General features: G+C 34.2%; 1 protein-coding gene across 2 annotated transcripts in view; it reads left to right on the forward strand.

The window, feature by feature from the left end:
• The window catches only part of NOVA1 (NOVA alternative splicing regulator 1), a 149578-nt gene that overhangs the window by 41026 nt on the left and 84068 nt on the right, over positions 1-24484 (forward strand). Inside the window, exon 1 of one of the 2 annotated variants that reach the window (XM_087423172.1) lies at positions 6634-6709. The exons of the other annotated variant lie outside the window; for it this stretch is intronic. The gene's annotated coding sequence lies outside the window, so the exon portion shown is untranslated. Of the gene's footprint in view, positions 1-6633; positions 6710-24484 lie in introns of those variants that run through there. 2 annotated transcript variants of the gene reach the window in all.

Raw genomic sequence — 24484 nt, forward strand, 5'->3', positions numbered from 1 at the left:
TTTGCTCCTTTGTCAAAGATCAGTTGATTGTATTTTTATGGATTTATTTCTAGACTCTCTGTTCTCTTCCATTGATCAGTTCGTGTGTTTTTTCACCAATACCACACTGTCTTGATTACCATAGCTTTTTACTAAATCTTGAAGTCAGATAGTGTCTGTCTTCCAGCTTTGTTCTTCTTCAATGTTGTGTTGACAATCTGGCTGACATTATTTACTAACAGTGAATTAACATGTAAGTTTGGATGACTTGAGTTTATATGATTTTCCTTGCACTTTCCGATTTACTTATAACTGGTAACATTTATTCTTATATACTATGAAAAACTAAACTAGAAAAGTATAAATATAGAACTTAATTTTGTAGTTTTGATTCACATTACTTTCTCTGCATTATGTTGTATCTCTGAGAAGGACTTTCTGATAAAATATATGTTATCATGCGTTATAAGAGTTATAAGCATCAATGTAATAGGATCCTGTATTCTCTGAAAGTGTGACATTTAGCCAGAGATAAGGTTATGTATAATTTGGTCATGTAAAATACCAATACCTCAATTTATTTAAAAAGATATACCTGAGTTTTTAGAGAATTCCCATTAAATATTCACTTAATATTAAATGACTGGAAAGAATATGATTCAGTTTAGGGGAAAGGCCTAAGTTATTAAGCTATGAGTCAGAGCAGAATATTCTCTAAAATTGTGTCTTAGATTACTTCAATATGAATATCGAAAGTATTCCTTTAAAACAATAAACCTTCTAACCTGTTTTTTCTTTCTTTTTTGCTTTTTCCTTCCCTAGACCCTTTTTGTTTTGCAAGCTTTTAAGTTTGGTATCTTACTTAGGGGATTTTACTTTTTAACATCTGTACAACCTAATATTCTCCACAAACATAAAAATATTTTTATTCGTTAGTATTGTAATAAGACCTAGCATTGTTTACAAATTTTCAAACTATTTCTATAACTTTTATACAAAGGGAACATCTAAGGAATTCCTTTTAAAATACCCATAGTTATGTAATTACTAGTTTTTCTTAAGAATAAGAAATAAGAATATGATATAACCTAGGCATTCAGCCTGATATTTACAGAATGTTTTAGAGAGACGAAAAGTCAAAATCACTTACTGCTGGTTCACTTGTGCTAATCATTTCATAATACAGTATGAACTGAGATGGAGAATTAAGTGGGAATGCAAACATGGAATGGCTTTATTTTTCTCCATTGTGACCTTTTTTTATGATTTGTCAAATCACTTTTTTTTGTTTGTTTCTTTACTCATCTTAATAAAGTGTCACAGCTTTCTGGACACTTCCGAAAATCAGTTTTATCTGACTTTAATCTAGTAAAGTCAGTTTAATCTGACGAGTTTGAATTTTAACCTCATAGCCCAATTTAAAACTCATCTTTTCCCTTTCTACTTGGTGCCACTTTGGCTTTTCTAGGAGATTGGAGTGTGGAAAGGGTTGAACCTAGTCATTCAGTCTGCTCACTCCAGTAAGTAGAGAGTGATCTGCCCCTTCATTTATATTCCTGTTTCTCCTCCTTGGTGCTGATGCCTGGAGGAGACAGATGGAAAGGGAAAAGTCTCCCCTTTGTACGTGGCATGTTTGTTGTTGCCTTTCTTCTCTTTCTTTTCCTCTGCCTACCACTGACTAGAGATGCCTTCTGTGGGGAAAGAGAGACAAATACTAGCTCTTTGATGTGACACATGTAAAGCTTTTTTTAGGGGGTGAGATATTTTTGGAGTGTCACACCATCCAGTTCTGGCTTGTCTTTTTCTACTCTGTCTCAGTTTCTACCTCTCCAGTATACCCATAGCCTCTGACTGCTGGGATCTCCATAGTCTGGAGGCTCAAGCCCAGCTACTTTCACAGTCAAGGCACTCTGTGCTATTACAAATTTGTAGTGACTCCAGTTGTCTCTACCCTGTTTGCCAACCCTGAGTCTTTTTTCCCCTCTCCTCAAATAGGCATGGGGAGGGGGAGTGGGCATGTGATGATAAGCAAATCTAAACACAAGAAGTCCAGCTGAGAGATGAGATACTAGTCTTCCCTTCTTGTGAGTCTGTTGGACCCACTCTTGCTTGATTTGGACCCTTGGCAACAGCACTATCCAACTACTTTAAGTCACTGAAGCAAACTCGGATGATTGACTCACTCAAGATGTGGCAGGGGTGGGCAGTTCTGGAATAAAGAGGATGAGGAAGGTAAAGATGTTTTGGTTATGGAGAAGTAGTTGGCTCCCACTTGCTTAGGCTGTCTTCTGAATGTGAAAGACTTGATTGGTGATTCTTTGTTCTTAGTCTTGGATTCTAATTACCAATTTCTGGGCAGTGGGAAAAGTCCCACTTGATACTCTATGTAAATTTTACCATAGTCTTGCTAGTACGTCCATTCTTGCTGGCTACCATCAGTTCCACCACAACACTTGGTGTGGTCCTTTTAAAAGATTAAACAAAGTTATTATCACTCCCCTAGTCAAAATACTGCAGTGACTTGCTGTAACAGTTAAAAAAGTCCAGAATTCTTATTATGGCCTGTAAGGCCCTGCATGATCTGACCCCAGGTTAAAATTTTGATCGGGTGTTCCCATCTCAGGGCTTTGCTCCTACTGTTCCATCTGTCTGCAGTATTCTTACCCCAGATAGTCTGTGGACTCGTGTCATTTCACTCTTCATTCCAGTAATGCTGCTTCCTTAGCTTTTCTCTGACTACTCTGTTCAAGTGGAACATTTGTCACTCTGTTCCCATAACTTGCTTTATTTTTGGGTTATACATGAATCACTTCCATACATTTTATTATATATTTAATAGTTTGTTTATTATCTGTCTCGTCCATTAGCATGTAATCATCAAGAAGGCAAGTCATTCGCTCAGCGCTTTACCCAGTGCCTAAAATGGGACCTGACCTGTAGGAGACAATCGATTTTTTTGTTAAGCGAATAAATAGATGAATGAATGCTAGTTTCTATACCCAAACTTTAGAAATAGCTTTGACGTCTTACAATTTTTAGGCTTCTAGTGTTTGGCATAGTAGTATACTTTTTTATTTTTTATAGATCTTTTATTCTTCCTAACGATATATTCCCATTGTTGTCATCCTACTTGAACCATCCACACTTCTAGTTCGTTTCCATGCTGCTGCTAGAGTGATTTTTGTAAAATATTTCTCAAAAAGCCGCCCTTTGGAATAAAATATTCCAAAAGTCCTTAGGCTATCTGGGCCTGTGCCTCTTGTCCTTCTCCTCACTGACCCCTCCATGTACTCTGTATTCTACTCATACCTTCCCATTGCAGTACTGTGAGTGCTTAATATGCTTCTCTCTTACTTCTGTGTCTTTACGTAAAGCCTATTCCCTTTGTTCTTACTGCTTATTAGTAAAATAATATATTTTAGCAGTGTGTGAATTCATAAAATATAACTCCTATCATGAGAAGACTCTAGAAATGTTACATTTGAAATGATTGGGAACCAACCATATAGTTGCATTGTATGCTATTATTTCATGTATATTAGCAAACCTTGTGTTTCTTCACTGAATATCTTTAATACTTAGAAAGAGTTCATTTGTCGTTTTTTGTTAAGTATTTAATAGTTACCACAATCTTGAAGAGCACCATAAACACTATTTTATAATTCTGTTTGTAACGTGAATTCGTTTTAAAGGTAAGGCTAATCTACATGTTGTAATCAGGATTCGTTTTAAAGGATGTGTATGTATGAATGTTTATTGTACTTTTTACCTTCAGAAAACTAAACTGAAAGGAGTAGGGCAAAAGATTTATGAAAGTAAAAGTATTACTTGTATAACCTTTTCAGAAAATTTAATCCCTTCATAGATTCTTCAAATTTAAATTTTTTGTTTGTATATTATTGTGTGAATAAAAGGAGAGACTGATAAAGGAAATGAAATTATTTTCTATGAATAATTGAAGCCAAATGTTTTCTGTATCTGAACTGTTTCAACTAAGTACAGTGTCGTAGAAGGGACCAGTGTGGTGTTTTGGGAAATGTAGACTCTAGGAGTATGTAGCAGTGATCCAAAACTTGTATTTAACATTTTTGTATCTAAAATAATGCAGAAATGTGTACCCTTTAATGTTGCAAGACACAGCTAAATAAAAACAGTATTATGAAGTTATGCAGCAGTAAACAAAGATGGGACCCTGTAAGGAAGTTTTAGTTGTTTGATATGGCTCTTGTGAACAATTATTGCTGTTACTGATAGGTCGGTTGTTATACCATGTGCTGTATGTGAGTTATTTCATTTAGTCATTGGAACTTCCCTGTGTCTGTTAACTCATTTTACATAAGAAGAAAGAACTGCTCAGAGTTAGACATTTAATTTAAATGATTACTGTTGCTTATTCAATTGGCTGTCTTCACGTCATTTATCAGTAGTTCCTTAAACTTTTGAGGGGGAGTCACAGAGCCTTTTGAGAACCTGACAAAAGCCCATTTCCCCTAGAAAAATGTACTTATGGATCCATACAATATGTGTTTATTTTATTTATTTATTTTTTGGTGAGGAAGATTAGCCCTGAGCTAACATCTGTTGCCAATCTTCCACTTTTTGCTGAGGAAGATTGGCCTTGAGCTAACATCTGTGCCCATCTTCCTCTATTTTATATGTGGGATGCCTGCCACAGCATGGCTTGATGAACAGTACATAGGTCCGCGCCTAGGATCTGAACCTGCGAACCCCCAGGCCACCGAAGCAGAGCACATGAACTTAACCACTACACCACCCGGCCGGCCTCAATATGTCTTTATTTTAGTATGCACTTTTGCAGAATTCCTAGGCTCCCTAAATCCCATACCTGGACCCCAGATTGGGAATTCCTGATCTATGTCTTATTTTAGTAAAGAGACTGGGAAACTACTTTTTTCTTTCTCTACCACCTCTAGTCAATTAAAGGAAATAATATTTATTCTCACCATGCCTTATTCTAGAAAGAATTTCAAAAAGCTGTAAGGAAATTGTCAGCTATCTCTAACTCCACTGAGTTTATGCCAAAATAAATAAATTCTGTTATGGCAAGTGAGATTCAGAAAAGTTTGATGGATGGGACACTTTTAAATGTCGGATTTGTTGGACTTTGCTTCAAAGTACCCTCAGTCTGTTTCAGGAACCTAAATGTGATAACAGTAGTCCCTCCTTATACATGATGTCACTTTCTGCAGTTTCAGTTACCCAGGGTGAACTGTGGTCTGAAAATATTACATAGAAAATTCTAGAAATAAACAATGCGTAAGTTTTAAATTACACGCCCTTCTGAGTAGCGTGATAAAATCTTACACTGTCCTGCTTCATGCCGCTGGGGACGTGAATCATCTCTTTGTACAGCGTATCCACACTGTATGCAGATCACATAGGAGCCCTCTTGGTTATCAGGTCAACTGTCCTGGTATCGTCGTACTTGTGTTCAAGTAACTCTTATTTTACTCAGTAATGGCCCCGAAGTGCGAGAGTAGTGATGCCAGCAATTTGGCATGCCAAAGAGAAGCTGTCAAGTGCTTCTTTTATGTGAACAGAACATAGTATATACAGGGTCCAGTACTATCGGTGGTTTCACGCATCCTCTGGGGATCTTAAAATGAATCCCCGGGGGATAAGGGAGGACCACTGTATTTTGAAATAATGTAAACAGTTACCTTTTCAGAGTTATATAAACATAGTAGCTGTGCCTAGAGATTGATTAGAAAGATAGTACCTTCCAGCCTAGTGATTCAGTGATATTTCTCAGAGAATAATTTTTGAATTTTATTTTCTGGTTCCATCAAAGATAAATCATGTAGAAAGGGTTTTGTTGTTCTAGTAAAAATAGGATGTGGTAATAATTTTCTGTGTTAATGAATTAAAGTTATCATATACTTGGTTAACTCATTGTTTACGTGGGCTAAGGATGAAGACTGTATTTAAATTCTAACTCAGTGTGACATTATAAAATGAGATCACTTTTAAAGCTCCATTATTTGAAAAATAATTTAACCATTGCTAGTTGATGAGGACTAGTTATTTCATAAAATTGTTTTTTTAATATAAAGAATTTCAGAATGATTTTCCTTAAGTTTCTTTTTAGATATTTTCATGTTACTTATGCTTCAGTTCTGGTATCTCACCTATTTTGTTTTGTTTTTTCTCCCTTGAATTGTCATCTAAAACAAAAGCATTAAATTAGCTGAACAGCATGAAGTATCTTACTGTATACCATCGCCTGGTTTTAGGTAAATTACTATAGAAATAATGTTATAAATCAGTATACAATGTTTGGATATAATTTTTAATATATATGTATTAAAATTGATTGATAGTTCTGTTGTGAATTGAATAACTGTATTTCTATTTTTCCTTCAATCATTCTTAACATTCAATTTTTAAATGAATGGTAGCCCATCTGTGTAGTGCTCTTGTGACTAAATGCTGTATTCTGTTTTGCTGTGGCAGTTTTCAGACAGCCACTTTGGTTGTTAAATATTTTCATTTTCTATAGTACTTTTCATCCCTGTATGTATGTACAGGAGTCACTTCACCCACCACCGAATTGCAGCCACTTCTGAGGTGGAACGCAGCAACTGTTTAACAGCGCACTTTCCCCTAGGTGCTGACAGCTGCAGAAGAAATTGTACATGGTCCTGTACAGAAGGTATTTCTCCACTGTGCCATCTGCAGAATGAAACTGACTAGGAGTACTACATAGACTGTAAGTTTCTTGTGTACCCGCCCTAGACTGGAAAACCCAATAAGAGAGAATAACAAATAACTGGGAAGCATCATTTAAAAACATATTGAGGTCAGTTAAATTTAGTGCTGCTCTCCCTGGCTCTAAATTTTGTTTTAAGGTCATCTAATTTATGATTGGTACTGAATTGAATAACAAATAAATGGATGCACTCCTCGGAAATTATTTTATTCCAAAGGTAAATGAAACTAAAATGATTTTATAAATACTTCACTTTTAATGAAACTTAAAAGAATCAATTTGTTTTTAAATATTTTCAAGTAGCCAAACCAATATTATATAAGATCTTAGAGCTGTGTTCTTAAAATAGCAGATCAACTTCTAATTCCGTATGAACATCCTAATTAGCTTTGCTTGCAGTGTTTTATGCCTTAGTCTTAATACTTTCACTCTTTTGGTGAAAGTTTTGCATCAAAGCCAGTTTATGATGAACCTAGTTTTGATTCTTTGTTTCAGAAACATTGAGTTTGAATTTTTTTTTTTTAAATGCTTTTTTGTATGGGAAACCACATTTTTTTTCCCCCCCAAAGCCCCAGTAGATAGTTGTATGTCATAGTTGCACATCCTTCTAGTTGCTGTATGTGGGACGCGGCCTCAGCATGGCCAGAGAAGCGGTGCATCGGTGCGCACCCGGGATGCCAGCAGCGGAGCGTGCGCACTTAACTACTAAGCCACGGGCTGGCCCTGAATTTTTTTTTAACATATTGAAATAAAGCATGGGAGAGAAGAAACAGTAAATATTTGAACTTCCACTTAACGTATTTTATTCTCTCTCTCCCACTTAATTAATGATTTTTTTTTCCCCTTTGTAAAAGCACTTTTACGAGAGTGCTATCTTTAGTGTTAATAGTTTGGCATATTTATGCCTTACAGGATACGAAAATAACCTTAGCAACTGCTGTGTCTGTTGTTACACAATATGATATGGATTGTACCATTTCATTATTTTGCTTCTTTAGTCAATATTATAACTTGCTAGTTATCTAATTGGTTTGTTAAAATTTTTTTTTGTGCATCTATTGACAGTATTATGGCAAGAAATTAGGGTCTGTTAGTCTTCACAGAGTCTCAGTCATATGAAATATAGTGTCTGTTTTAGGTAACTTTAAATTTTGTCATAAGTTGAATGATATTTGTGTACATCTCTATACCTATAAATTCTCAGTGAAAGCAGATAAAAGCCTCTCTGGGCTAGTATACCTACTTGTAAAATGAGGTGGGTAGAATTATTTTTTAGAGACTCTTTTTTTTAAGTGTTTTCTGTTCAACTCAGGGGTAGAATTCTGTGTATTCAGAATTGTGCCTTACATTATGTAACCAAGATATTTTAGTGCAAGTGATTTTGTTCTAGTTGGAGTATTATATGTGTTAATTAAATGCCTAGTGATGGTATTTTAGAATCAAAATAGGAGGTCTGATTTCCTGCAAAGGTTTTCAGCTCTCTCTAGTTTTGTAGTGGAGTTACTCCCACTGTCTTGAAATAAATTTTTTTGAGAATACAGTACAATTCTCAATATCCTATTCATCATGAATCATTAGGTAAATTAGAAAAAAGTAGGCTTTATTTATATTCAGAGTGGAATGCAGTTAAATATTACCAAAAAACTGAGACTTTCCCCCTTACTTGCATAGACTTAAGACTTCATTCAGTAGTCAAAACCCTAAAGAAGTAAATATTAGTGTTTTAAGTACAGTTTAGATATAATATAATGTACTTATGTATCTCTAGCAAGAGAATTTTATCAGTATATGAAATATTTGAATTGCTATAATTGATTCTTTTGCATTTTCTGCAAATCATGTAATTGTAAGTATTACTTGATCCCATTTATCTTATTAACTGAAGTAATCATATTTGACAGAATAGACCATATGTTTTATATATTATTTTAATGTTTTGGTGAAAAGGTACAAACTATACCTGTTGTGCATATCTGAGTGTATATTTTTCAATTACACAGGGTATTTAATTGTTATATATTAGACCTTCTGTAGATAATGTAGGTTTAACAACTTATTAGATTCCATTTTTAACCATGAATCTTATATCTTATTATACTCCCAGAGTATGTTATTTGGAAATGAGAATTAGATGGAAACTTTCATTTTTATTGAATATACTTGTGTATTATTTCAATTTAATGAACATGTATTACTTGTATAATCCAAAATAAAGGAAAATGTTGGTATTTCAGTTAAATTGTATATTTGGAACATTTGTTTATTTAGAAATTCTCATTGCATAAAGTATCTTATGGATACCTAGTGTCTCTATTTGATTGTTTGTTTTCCAAAGGCGGGCACTTCATCTTATTCTAAAGGACCAGAGTTGTGGTCGGGCTTATTATTTAGTTTATATTCACTTAATAATTTTAGAATTCAGAAATAAATACTAGATCAAGAGTAATTAATCTTAATTAAACTTTTGTTTTTTCATCATCCCCATTATAATTTTCTATTTGAAATAGAAAAAATGAAGCAATTGCATGGATAATATGAATTTTTAAATACGTAATGATATATACTTATACTTCTAGCAGTAATGTTCTGGCAACATCTAGCTTTTGATTAGAGGCTTTAGAAAGAAATATTAGGATGAGCTGAAGAAATAGTGAAATAGGTGAGAAAATAAGAAGATATTAGGAAGTAAACTTTGATTGTAGATTTTATTTAATTTAAACCAATTTTAAAGAACATACCTTTTTAAATAGAGTTTCAATCCATATTTTTAAAATCTCTGATATCCTCTTCAGTTTTACAAAATACATACTCTATATTTTAAATTAGGGACATATTTTTATATTCATCCCAAATTGATTTTTATATTTATTATTTTTTGTGTGTGTGAGGAAGATCAGCCCTGAGCTAACATCTGCCAATCCTCCTCTTTTTGCTGAGGAAGACTGGCCCTGGGCTAACATCCATGCGCATCTTCCTCCACTTTGTATGGGACACCCGCCACAGCATGGCCTGATAAGCGGTGCGTCGGTGCGCGCCCGGGATCTGAAGTGGCGAACCCCGGGTCGCCGCAGCGGAGCGCGCACACTTAACCACTTGCGCCACTCGGCCGGCCCCCAAACTGATTTTTAAAAAATTATTTGTGTTATCAAATTTGTCTAATTAAATTCTTGTGATGTGATAGGAAGATGAAAAAGTTTCAAATGTTTTATTGTGAATAAGGGGGAGATCATTTTACAATTTACCATTAGGTGGACAGTTCTTTTTAGACCAAATGATTTATATTTGAGTTACTTCATTTTATAAACTTTAGTATTCAAACATTTTCTGTCATCTGAAATATAATTTATATTCTTAGGACAGTATATGAAGTTTGAATTTATACATTTTAGAAATAAATGTGAAAAGGTGTTTTCCCCAAAGAACCTCATGCAGATATATGGAGATAAAATACTCATATCGTTACCTCAATCTTTGCTATTCTTATTTTATATATTAACTAATTCCCACCTATTGTTATCAATTCTGCAGATATTTTTCAATATAAATTGAATTAGTTGAAAATTTTAAATATATGTTTGTATAAAGAACTGTTGATGCCACAAGTATTTTTTTATCTTTAATACTGAATTAACAAGCATTATTACATAAAAATTTCCTTTAACTCTGAAATTTCTATGTGTTGTGGGTAAAATGTGTGTGTGTGTGTGTGTGTGTGTGTATCATCTTCCTAATATGTTTTCTGAAGCATGGTCTGGAATCCTGGCTGCTACTTTGTAGCTATTTAATCAAGTGTAAATTGCTTAACAACTTGAAGGGTTTTTTTTAAATCTGTTAATTGGGAATCATTACACCTACCTCACAGGGTTGTTGTGAGGAAAAAACAATAAAACATATGTGAAAGAGTGCTTAGCATATACTAACCATGCAATATATGAAAAATGAGTGTTACTAAAACCTTTCAGTGGTCCCCATTGTCCTCACTTTAAAATCCAATTGCTCTGTCTAGGCATGTGATCTGACTCCTCCTCATGTCCTCAATTTCATTTCTTTCCTTGCAAACTGCATGTATTGATTGACTGATACTGAACTATTGCAGTTCCCAGAATATATCATGCTTGGGGCCTTTGTTTGCTGGCAGCGTTCTCTCCAACCACTCACACACCCCTTTATCCTTAGGCCACCATCATCTGTGTAACTCAACTTCATCTCTCAGGCCTACTTTAGATTTCTCCTTAACTAAGATGTTTCTTACTCTGTCTTCATCCCTTAGACTTGTTAGATGACCCTTGTATATGATCCCGTAGGCTTTGCTTATTCCTCTTCTAGCAGTTATCACATGTAATGTAACTGACTGCCTTGGCACTTGTCTGTTTCCTCTGTAAACTCATTGAGGGCGGAGTCTGCCTTTAACTTCTTTTCCCCAGTGCTTATCAGAGTTTCTGCAACTCAGGAAATGAATGTACATTTTATAAATACATGTAAGTTCCCCCTAAACAAATCCGCAACATATATGATTATATGATTGGTACTCCTTTAAAAAAATAACTTTAATTCTTCTATATTTACAGAATAGATTTCAAACTCCACAATAATCATATCAAAATTATGGCCTTATAATCAGACTACTTTGCCCACCATTTACCACTCTTAATGACTTTATGTAAACAGGTGGGCTCACTAGGGTGCAAGCAGAAAGTTACTTTATTCTTTCCTGTCACTGTACCTAAAATCCCACTTTGGATATTATTTTTTTCTGCCCCTTGATAAATGCTGTTCAGATGTCTTTAATCTCTCTTCTCTGCTCTTGCTCATCTTCCTCTTCCTCTTCTCTCTTCTCTCTTGTTCTTTTCGTTTTCTCTTTCATTCCTTCTTTCCTCACTCCCTGGCATTTCGAAATAGACTTAATTTTCCGGTAATTAAAAAAACAGACTAAGAGATTAAAATTCCAAACTCTTGTCCAATGTAAAGTTTCTCCCTTACATCCACCTTGCTCAAAGCAGGCTTAAAAACCTGAGTGGGAAAGGGGAACAAGACATGTCAACTAGTAAGTAGACTTTTGTATTAATTTCTTTTGCCTTATTTTTTCTCCCTGCTCACTGTGCTGCTCCTGGGTCTTCCAAAGTTTTGGGGTTAGAAATAGAGAAGAACTAATTCGTAGTAAAGGTATGTTGGACACCTAAATGAGTTCTTTCTCTTGCTTTTCTGGGTTTATTAAAGACTCCTGCCGACTAGGGATAACCCTGTTGTAATTCCTCGATACAGTTGATGCTTCCTTTGTCTTCTTTTGACTACCCTTCTTAGTCTCTGACTTTCTGTTCTACCTGCACTCTCTTTCTTCTGGAGTTACCTTGTTCCTTTTGTAGTCCTGTGGGTAGAGTTCCCTGAAGAATGGCTCAGTGCTGGTTCCTTTCCCAGAGGTCCTTAACTGTCCCGTGGGAAAACATAATTCTTTACTCCATAAGTCCTAGAATGGAACTCTTGGCCATTTCTAAGGTAGTAGCCCAGACTGAGAGCATCTTGCCCTCTTGCCTTTATTTTTTTCAGTCCTGAGTCCAGTTCCTGTACCATTCCTTAAGTGTCCTGCATTCTAAAGGACTTAGGCCAAACTCTGTGTGAATCACTGTTACATTTCTTCCTCAATTTATAAGCTCCCCTCTTCCAATATATGCTTATATGTTTTTTGTTTGTTTGTTTATTGCAGTAACATTGGTTTATAACATTGTATAAATTTCAGGTGTACATCATTATACTTCTATTTCTGCATGGATTACATCATGTTTACCACCCAAATACTAATTACAACCCATCACCATACACATGTGCCGAATTATCCCTTTCGCTCCTCCCTCCCACCTTCCCCTCTGGTAACCACCAATCCAATCTCTGTCTCTATGTGTTTGTTTGTTGTTGTTTTTATCTACTGCTTAATGAGTGAGATCATATGGTATTTGACCTTCTCCCTCTGACTTATTTCACTTTGCATAATACCCTCAATGTCCATCCATGTTGTCACAAATGGCTGGATTTCATCGTTTCTTATGGCTGAGTAGTATTCCATTGTGTATATACACCACATCTTCTTTATCCATTCGTCCCTTGATGATGTGCTTGTATTTTTTGATGTGAATGATAGATTAAAGGATGCCTGAGCAAGTTTTGGCCACAGTCTTTCCCAGTGTTGCAGAGACGATCTGTCACCGCAGTTCTAATACTTGGAACCTATTGTTCTCAGCTTTGGGTCCTTACCTGAAACTGAGAAAACGGGAAAATTCTCATTTTAATATCCTATTATATCACCTGTACTGAGGCCGTAATGGCCAGCTTGCATTTCTGTGAATTTCTATGAATGTTCATCCATTTCTGTGTTTCCATGCCTTGTTTAGGCTATTCTGTGTTTGGAACAAGTGTCCTTTCTACCTTTTCTTCCTGGTGGAATGCTACTCAGTCTTTGATGATGCCCAATTTAGGTGAAATCTTTATTGGTCTTGGCAGTTAGTATGAATACTTCTCTCTACCGTGTGTTCTGTTCTCACTAATACTTTGTTTAAAGTGTTACTGTGTTACCTATAAATATATCTGTCTCCCTGACTAGATCGTGAGCATTTTTGAGACAGCCACTGACTTATTTATTGGTGAATCCCTTACTGCCTAGTCTCCATTATGTGTTCAGTACATTATTTGCTGAATTAATGACTCTCTTCTGAACACTGAGATTGAAGTTTATAAAATTCTTGTTGAGTAATTAATGCTTCTATTCTTATTTATTTCCATCCTTATTTCAAAAAATATTTAAGGGGGCGAGAATTAGTTTTTATGCCTAATTCATAAAGTTCATTTTTGGTTTTAGTTCTGTTTTGGCTCAGTTGATTTTCTTCCATTTCTCCTGCATTTCTTTATTTTTCTTCCTATTTTATTCCAGTTGATGGAGTTAGCTATGATAAGTAAGGATAACCAAGTATTCCAAGCAGGTTTAGGTTTAAAGTAAAAAAAAATACAAAACATTTTTTTTTCATTATAGGATTTTCTTTTTTTTTTTTTTTAAGATTTCAGGTTGTATCATTAAATATGGTCAGAAATGGTGAAAAAGCAAGCTATTGATCACCAAGAACTTTGGTTATGAGAGAATAGTATTCGTATAATAGAAAATTAAATTGAAGTTATATTTGTTGGGAGTAAAGTGCTATTTCTTTCAATCAGATTTTCTTCTATTGTTATTTTGAGTGATTACTATAAATAAGTTGCCTTAAACAATTTTGAATGAAGCATTGAATATCTTCCATTCCACAACAGAATAATTTAATGCAGTCTTTATTACTGAAATTTAGCAAAAAGTAGGATTCTTTAATATGTATAATCAAACAAATATATGATAATTAGATAATTAAGAAATCAAAATGGCATTATAAATAGAGATAATTAAAAATTTCCTTTTATTTTAAACCTATGTTTTTTCTGGAAAGTTTTAAATGAGTATAGATAGTATACTAAGGAGGTAAAGTAGAAAAAATATTTTCTCTTCGAATTAGGCCAAAAAAGTTTGAGAGAAGATAAATCAATTTGCAATAAAATATCCCAGTAATTTTTTGATCCTTATTTCCACATTGCTATTAAATATGGACTATCTCATATGTAAGTTTAAAGAGAGAAATATTTTTACATTATTTACTAACTTTCACCAATGTAACTGGTGACATTTTAGTATTTAATTTATGATAATTTTATCCATTAACACTTACTGGGTTAGGAATCTTGGTGAATGGACTTTCTGACCTTTATGTTAGGTGAAATGGTAAATATGGCAGATCTCAGGATCAGTTGAATTTGAAGCAGTATAGATGCCAGGAATTGTAATATATATGGTTACTTGTATGCAGTCGTATTTCTTATACCGAAAGACTTTTGTATCTGTGTTTTCATAAGAAGGAACAAACTATAAAATATGGCCAAGTGATTTTCAGTTTTAGGTGTCAAGAAACACTGTTTATTCCTATTAGTTTACCCAGTCCCCAAATATTGCCGTAATGCAAACATTCTATTTACCTTACAAAATTAGTGAAATTAATTATTCTTACATTCTTCACTTAGTTTAAGGTGAATGTTGCTGTATGATGGAAATGTGATATTAGGAAGAAGAAAATTCTATTTTTCTAAATTTTTGTGAGCATACTTGGGAAAACTAAAATCCAGGAGAATTTTTAGGAAGCATCTGGTATGTGTAGCTACCAGTTATTGAATAGGAAAATTAATGCTTAAAGGTACAGTTTTTCAAAATATACCATCTGAAATACACTTCTGTTTTAAATATTTGATATTCTGGATTTTTCCTTTTAAATGGCTCTTTGTTTTTCAATTGTGATATTACATAGGACTTTAGAAACTTTCTTTTAGTGGGTCAAGTAAAATGTTAAAAATTAAATAGTAATGAACTCTAAAATTCATCAGAAACCTAAATTCTTTATTTTATACTTAATCCTAGATTGTGCGCCTATGCAAAATGTCTTAGTCATATTATGGATATAAGTGCCAATAATAAGGAAATTGGCCATTAATGGATATTTTTTTCTTATGTTTCTCTCTGAAATTCTACATTTTCCCACTGGATCCTAATTATTTTGCTTTTAAGATGTGTCTTGAATCACTATGCTTCATTCTATATCCATTGCTAAAACTCTAGTTCATTACTTATTACTTGCCAAAATTTGTGTACTAGTTTGGGAACCACATATTATTCACCTTTATGCTTTCCGTGGAGAATATTCTCAGTAAATCCTTTCTAAGTTCACTCAATTAATTGTTAGGTAGTTGATTCCTGGTATTTAAGTCTTAAAAATATTGGATGGGTTGCTAAAACAGATCAGTGCCACATTTAAAATCAATTGCATGTTATTCTAACTAGATGATACTCCTATTACTGTTAACCCTACCAGGAAAGTGCCTTAAATGCATTCTGAATAATAATCTATTAAGAACGCTTGGCCTGATACTAATTATGTGAAAACAGATTTTCCTGGCAATGTGCTAGTATATATGCTGGTTTGTAGGCTTTTCCTATAACTTATTCACTGAGTTCGGTCTTTTTCTCTTTGATCCCATTTTTAAAATATGGTTCCATGCTATTTTGAAAAAATAATTTTAGCAGAAGACATCTAATTGGTTCTCTTTTTACATTAGTCCCTTTCTAGCTCTTTTAGAGAAATATTATACAAATGGGAAGCAAGCTTCTTTTGAAATGTTACAGAAGTCTTCAACCCAAGTACCAGTCTCACTGTGGATCTGATTTATCCTAGCAAAAGGATACAATGGCCTCCTAAGAAGAGTAACTCTGCTGTAGACTGTTTTAGTGCTTCCTGTGCTAAAACTTTATAGATAGCTTATTTTCCCCCTTTGCCTCTTCTCATTATAGTCTTTAAAGATAATCACTGCTTTCTGAAAATTTTCATTTTGAATATACTGTCTTTTCAGATCAGATTGACTTTGAATATGTGCTTATTCTGGTTTTTTAGAGTGTTTCGTAAAATTATTTGAATGAATGTTCGTGTTACATAGAAATAAGATGACTTTTAAATGTGTGCTCTTAAAAATAATCTTTTCAGTTTATAATTTTGAAAATTTTGGTTAGTATAATTCTATGTTTTTATTCCTTTCCTCTTTCTTTCTTTTAGTATGTATGTGTGTGTATCTTTATCTACATCTGTCTGTCATCTGCCTATACATATAAACACAAATATACATAACAGCTCTTAATTTTATAAATTCACTTCTAATGCTTAATTATTGCTTTGAAAATGATAAATGTTCAAGTCAGTTTAATTTATTTTGGCTTATATAAAAATAAAATTTGGGGGCCGGCCCAGTGGCACAAGCGGTTAAGTGCATGCGCTCTGCTGCGCCGGCCCAGGGTTCGCTGGTTCAGATCCCAGGCGCGCACCGACGCACTGCTTGTCAAGCCATGCTGTGGCAGCATCCCATATAAAGTGGAGGAAGATGTGCGTGGATGTTAGCCCAGGGCCAGTCTTCCTCAGCAAAAAGAGGAGGATTGGCAGATGTTAGCTCAGGGCCGATCTTCCTGGCAAAATAAATAAATAAATAAATAAAAATAAAATTTGGAGCCTATGTATGTCTTATTATCTATTTTCCAGATTGTCTTTATTTATATTGATGTTGACATACAGTAGTCCCCCCTTATGCACAGTTTTGCTTTCTGTGGTTTCAATGACCCTGCGGTCAGTTGCGGTCTAGAAGCAGATGATACTCCTTCTGATGTACCGTCAGAAGGTCAGTAGTAGTCTGACACTACATCACAATGTCTATGTCATTCACCTCACTTCATCTCATCACGTAGGCATTTTATCATCTCACATCGTCACAAGAAGAAGGGTGAGTACAGTACAGTAAGATATTTTGAGAGAGAGAGAGACACCACATTCACATAACTTTTATTAGAGTATATTGTTATAATTGTTCTATTTTATTAATAGTTATGGTTAATCTCTTACTGTGCCTAATTTATAAGTTAAACTTCATCATAGATATGTATGTATAGGAAAAAACATAGTATATTTAGGGTTCAGTACTCTCCATGGTTTGAAACATCCACTGAGGGTCTTAGAATGTATGCCTTGCGGCTAAGGAGGGACTACTGTATGTTGCTTTTATACCCTACGTATTATATTATATCTATTCATGGTTTGTGTGTCACTTAGTAAATTTAATATAATTCACATTCTGTTGTTTGTATAATATTCTATTATTCTTACTCTTCATTCATTCATTCAATAAAAGTTTATTTAGTAATACTATGTGCCAGGCATTTTCCTACATGCTGGGAATACAGAAAGTCTCTGCTCTCGTGGAGTTTATATTTTTGTAACTGAAGAGGGAGTCATAAACATAGAACACTAAATAAATACATATAATTTTAGATACACATATGTACTATGAGGGAAATAAGTGCATGTGGTAAAAAGTGTTGAGGAGGAGAATACTTTAGCTAGGATGGCAGGAGGACACATCTTCAAAGAAGGGGCATTTGAATTGAGCTCTAAATAATTAGGAGGAAGAAAATCAACTTCTAGGCATCAGGACTAGCAAGGGCAGAGGTCTTTGGATCTGAATGAGTTTGGCATATTCAAAGAACAGAAAGAATTGCTGTGTGTGTTGAAGGGAGAGAGAGTGTGTGGCAGGAGGTGAGGTCTTTGAGATAATGCAGGGTCAAGATCGAGTGGGCCATTGTAAGGAGGTAGAGTTTTGTTATAGTTACAATGTGAAGAAATTGGGCACTTGTATGTTATGGTGATTAACACTGAGGAAATCACTCTTCCCGCTGTGTGGAAAATGAACAAGAGAAAAGGGGTGAGGGACTAGAAGAAGTTATTGCAGTAGTTATTAGGAAGTTATTGCAGTAGTCTCAGAAATTATGGTGGGTTAGGGCTTTTCACAGAAGAAATGATTAGAGGTAGGATGTTTTGGAGGAGCACTGCTAGAATGTGTGAATGGATTAGAAATAGTGTAATCAATAGTATCAGACGTATTTAAACATTAAATATTCTTTTAAGATATAATTCAGTTGGCATGCACTTTTCCATGGTAAAAATATACCATAATTTATTTAAAGTACACTTCTATTTTTGATTATTTAGTTTTTTTCTATTTTTTGCTGTCTTAAATAGCAATTTTTTGTCACTTTCTCACCTCACTGCCATTGTATATAAATAATGATTTGTGATAGCTCGCCAATTTGAAAGGTAGAAGATTATATCTTGCTATTTTAATTTGCTTATCTTTGATTACTAGCTCGGTTGAAATTTTAATGTGTATATTGATTGACCAGTTGTATTTTTTCAGTTGTGCATTATTTCTAGCCTTGTTTATTTGGGGATGTTGATATTTTCCTTATGGGTTTGAAAGGCCATATTAACTTCCTGTGATGATTTGAAAGTCCCAACATGATTTGGCCTTGAGATTATTTGATTACATCTTAATGGCAGTCTCCTCCCTGCCCTTTATGCTCTAGACCACTTCAGTCACTTCTCAATTAGGCCAACCTTTGTCTTGCCTGAGGGCCTTTGTACTTGTGATTCTCCAATTTCTGGATCCCTCTTCCTCCAGTCTTTACATGATTGACTGTGTCTCGTCATTCATCTTTCAGTGCAAATGTCACCTGCTTAGAGAAGCTGTTCCTAACTTCCTAACATAACATTCCCTCTCACTCTTTTCACATTTGGTTTGTTTGTTTTGTTTGTTTTTTTCTCTGTTTTGTTTTTTTCCCAGTCTTTTATGGTCTTCATAGCACTTACCACTGTCTGAAGTTATTCATTACATACTTGTTACCTGTCCTTTGCAATGAGAATGGAAGAACCATGAGGGCAGCTATCTGCTCTGATTTGTTTACTGCTGTGCCCTCTGGGGCTAGAATATTGTTGGGCATATAGTAGGTAATTAACGTATTTTGTGGAGTGGGTAATATAAGGATATTAACCATTTGTCCTGTATGCTTGTGTTTTTCCCTTTTATCAGTTGTCTTCATCTTTGTGGCATTTTTTATATGAAGAATTTTATATTTTCATGGAATCAAATCAATGAAGCTTTTTTCCCATATGACTTTTTCATTACTTTTAGAAGGAAAAGAAAAACTTTCCCATATTGAGATCTCTTCCATTTTCCTGCATTCTAGTTAAAATGTTTCTGAATATAAAATTATCATTTATTTTTATGTTAAGGAAAGTTTTGATGATAAAAATAGCTCTTATGAATGTATTTCTATGCTCCTAGTCTTATTACACATTTATTTATAGCGATCATACTGTATGTAGAGCTTTTTATCTTTTTTCACTTAATATTGTATCATGTGCGTATTTAGATGACATATGTTCTTCATTCTTCACAAACATGATTTCTTTGTTGTCTACAGAATATCCCATCTTAGGCATTTGTTATATATTTAATCCCTTATTGTATACTTGTTTCAATCTTTTTTAATGTAAATAACACAGTGCATATTATTAAGGTTTTGTGTTCATTTATGATTGTTCTATTATGATAAATTACTAAACGTAGAATAGTGGATTTACTGGGTCATAGGAGTACTTGGAGCATTTTAAGACACTGAATATTCATTGCCAAATTATACTTCAGAAAACTTAAATCAGTTTACACTCCTAGTAGTAGTGTAAGCATGTGTCTGTTTCTCAGAAAATTTCCCTATTCCCGATAATTATGTGCTTTTAAAATTTTGTCCCATTCCTCCTCATCTGTGTCCCCACCAAAAAAAAAAAATTATGTAAAGCAATTATGATGTTTTTCATGTACAAAATTTAAAAAATTTTATGTGGTCAACTGTATCATCTTTTCCCTTTTCTCTTCATATCTGTAGAACTTTCCTCATTCTGAGGTTATATATGCTTACTTATGGTTTGATCTAATTTTTCATGTTGTACCTCTCATTATATAGAATTTATTTTATGATATTTGGGAGGAAAAGTTCTCACTCTGTTTTCTCTAGTTATGCCAGCCATATCATTTTTGAGTGATCTTATATACTATTTTCGTGCTAAATTTTTATATATTCCAGAGTTTGGGGAGGAGGATTATTTATTCTGGCCCATTGTTATATTAATTCTTTTTTAGTTATTGTTGCTTTGTAATATCTCTTTATTTTGAGTTATCTGCTAGGGTAATAATTTTCTTATTCTATTATTCTTTATTTTTAAAACTATCCTGGTTTATTATTACGTTTCTTTTTCCTTATGAACTTAGAGTCATTTTGGCAATTCCTGTTTTTAATTTTAGTGAAATTGTATTAAAACTGTTAACTTGTTTGCACAAGGTATCCTTATAATATCTAGGATTTCATATATGAACTGAGATTATTTTTTCTTTTCTGTCTCAGTAAAGCTTTTTTCTGTATAGATGTACAACACAATTCATTTAAGATGATTCCTAGTTTAAGATTATTCCTAGTTGCTCTTGTAAATCTTTTTTTCATTTATATGTTGAACTGATTATTATAGTTCTATAGTGTATTAGTTTTCTGTGGTCACTGTAACAATCACCACAGATTTTGTGTTTTAAAACAGCACAAATTTATTCTCTTACAGTTCTGGAGACCAGAAGTCCAAAATCAGATTTTCTGGGCTAAAGTTAAGGTATTAATAGGGCTGGTTCATTTTGGAGGCTATAGGGGAGAATCCCTTTCCTTCCTTGTCTAGTTTCTGGATGCTGTCTGCTTTCCTTGGCTTATGACCCCTTCCTTGTGTCACTCCTACCTCTTGCTTCTGTCATCACATCTACAGCCACCTTTGACCTTCTTGTCTCTCTCTTATAAGGACTCTTTTGATTATATTTACAGCCCACTTGAATAATCTAGGATAATCTCCCCATCTTAAAATCTTTAATCACGTCTGCAAGTCCCCTTTGCCATATAAGGGAATATTCACAGATTCTAGGGATTAGGGTGTGGATATTATTTGAGAGGCCATTACTCAGCCTACCACATATAGGAAAATTGCTAGTTTCCTGTACTATTTTACTTTTGTCGATTTCATTGAACTTTTATATTAAGTATGGTTGCATTTAGTTCATTTTCTAGACAGTCACAAAGTTGACAAGTGATCATAATTTTTTCTCTATTTTACAGTAGTAACTTTATACCCCTGTTTCTGTTTCTATCTTGTTACTGCTTTCAATTTTTAATGCAGATGCCCCAAATATTTTCCTTTTATTTATCATATTTACTATTGGTTTAGGATAGGTATTTTTTTCTAATCATAGGAAAGCAATTTATTCATTGTTCATTATCTACCTCTCCCTCATTCCTTTGACATATTTGTGTTATATTTATGTACAACCAAATATTAACCCACACTTGCATTTCTGGATTAAGCTGTGTTTGACTATAGTATATCATTTTTTTCAATACATTGCTGGATTTAATTTACCAGTACTCTATGGTTTTTTTAAATGTTTATATTAATAAATGTGATTCATTATGTGTAGTTGGTTTTGTGTACTTCCTTTTCCATTTGGAGTATCAGAGTTATGCTAGGTAATAAAATGAATTTAAAGATGTTCTGTTTTTCTCTAGAATAGTTAGATTGGGTAATAGTTAGACTAGAGTAATATGGAGCAGAATAGTTTTTTTTTTTTTTTTTTGTGAGGAAGATCAGCCCAGAGCTAACATCCATGCCAATCCTCCTCTTGTTGCTGAGGAAGACTGGCCCTGGGCTAACATCTGTGCTCATCTTCCTCCACTTTATATGGGACGACGCCACAGCATGGCCTGACAAGCGGTGCATCGGTGCGCGCCCGGGATCCGAACCCAGGCTGCCAGCAGCGGAGCATGTGCACTTAACCGCTAGGCCACGAGACCGGCTCCTAGAGTGGAATAGTTTTTATAGCATGAAAATTGTCTCTTCATTTAAAGTTTGAAAGATCACATAAAGAAATCTGAGCTCAGAGTTTATTTGAATATAATTCTTTGATAGACTTTTAAATTTCTTTGGTTATTTTTTTTTAATCAATTTTGAAAAGTTACATTGTTCCCAGTGATTTGTCTATTTTATCAAGTTTTAAAGGAACACTTATTGCATGCTTACTATGTTTTAAGCGTTCTGCTAGGTGTTATACATGCAAAAATAAAGACTATAGGATTCTTAATACCAGGAAGCGTATAGTAGTGAGGAGAAAGTTAATTTTGCTGGGAGGAAGACAGAAGAAGTAGAAAAGAAGAAATTAACACTTAAACAGAAATTCTGATAAGGAGTTCGTCATGAATGCAGACAGCAGGAACCAAAGCATAAAATTGGTTGAATACGAGAAGAATTGAGAGAATTGCAAGTAGATCATTTCAACTGGATTTTAGGTCTGATCAGGAAGGAATAATGGGTAGGGATTAGAAGCTGTACTGTAGATTCTTCTTGAATTTGTACCTTTTTCTATAGATGTTGATAGGCTGTTAAGAATTTTAATTTTGGGTGTATCGTCAACAGATTCGTATTTTTAGTAGATGTGTCCGATGGCAGCATGGAGGACTTCTACTGAAGGCAGTGAGATGGTTAGAAATAGGTTAGCCGTTGCATTAGCACAAAAGAAACGTAAATGGCTCCTGAACTAGGGATATAAGTAGAGATGGAAAGGAAGAAAAGAATATAGATGAAAAAGTGCTAACAAAATAGAATCACCAATGACTTGTTCACTGGTTGGATGTAGCAGATGAGAGAAAGGTTAAGGCAGCTCCCAGCTTTGACAAGTGTATTTGGGGTTGAAGGAAATGTTTGCTTTATCTTTATTTTAGAAGCTGTAGCTCTGAATTCATTTGAAAGGCTTATTCTATTCTAGATAGGCTGTCATTTACATGAAAAGTTGGAAAAATGTGTGAATTATAGATATTTTATTAAAAAACAAGAAACCAAGGTTGTCTGCTATAGACAATATATACACTAATTAGCCAAGAGAGAAGGAATAGACATTCTAATAAGATTTCTGAACCAATATAGTATGAAGGGTGATCTAAAATGAAAATTATATTTTATTTAGTAATCTTTTTTTTTTTTTTTTTTTTTTTTGCTGAGGAAGAGTCCCCTTGAGCTAATCTGTCAGTAATCTTCTTCTATTTTGTATCTGTGCTGCCACCACAGCATGGCCACTGATAGATGAGTGGTGTAGGCCCACACCCGGGAACCAAACCTGGGCCGCAGAAGTGGAGCGTGCTGAACTTAACCACTAGGCCACCAGGGTTGGCCCTGGGGTAATTTTTAGTAAATCTTTATCTGGAAAAATGAAATAAAGAATTCTATAGTAAGGGAGTTTAGATGTAATGTTTGAAATTTGTTTGAAGTAATTTCTCAGCAAATGTGTGCCAGGCACATAAGATATGGATATCAAAATGAAATATCTTCTTTCCTCAAAAGATATGAAAGGCTTGTAGGACATGTTTAAGGCTGATTTCAAGGTTTCTCCCCACTTGTCTTACATATATGAGTAATATATGCCATGTAAATGCCAACACAGTCAAGATATGGTATATTTCCATCGTGCCAAAAATTCCATCATGCCCCTTGCCAGACCGTCTTCCCCTTCCTCCTCTCACCCCCACCCTCCTTTCCCCTTCACTCCTGCCACTGACAATCACTGATCTGTTTTCTGTCACTGTAGATTCAATTTTACTTTTCTAGGATTTTATTTAAATGAAATCATGTATTATGTAGCCTGGTGTCTGGCCTCTTTTGCTCTGCATAATGTTTTTGAAATTCATCTTGTTGCATGTGTAGCTAATTTATTCCTTTTTGTTGTTGAGGAGTAGTCATTGACTCAATATGTAGTTTTTCTAATCCATTCACCTATTGTTGGACATTTAAGATGTTTTCAGCTTTTGACTATTAGAAATAAAGTTGCTATGAACATTTGAGTTCAAGTTTTTGTTCAGACATATGTTTTCATTTCTCTTGAGTAAATACTTAGGAATGGAATACCTAGGTCATATGGCATATTAAACTTTATAAGAAACTGCCAGACTATTTTCCAAAGGGGTTGTACTATTTTACATTCCTCCCATCAGTGCATGAGCATTTCATTTGGTCCACATCCTCACCAGTACCTGGTGGTATTAGTCTTTTTAAACTTTAGCCATTATAGTTTGTGTGTAGTTGTATCTCATTGTAGTTTTAATTTGCATTTCCTGCTGAGTTTTCTTGTGCTTACTGACTATTGCTATATTTTCTTTTGTCAATTGTCTCTTCAAATCTTTTGCCCATTTGTATTGGGTTGTTGGTATTCTTA

This window comes from Ceratotherium simum, chromosome 3 (assembly GCF_057802395.1).
Source record: "Ceratotherium simum simum isolate JZ-2026a chromosome 3, ASM5780239v1, whole genome shotgun sequence".
NCBI lineage: Eukaryota > Metazoa > Chordata > Mammalia > Perissodactyla > Rhinocerotidae > Ceratotherium > Ceratotherium simum.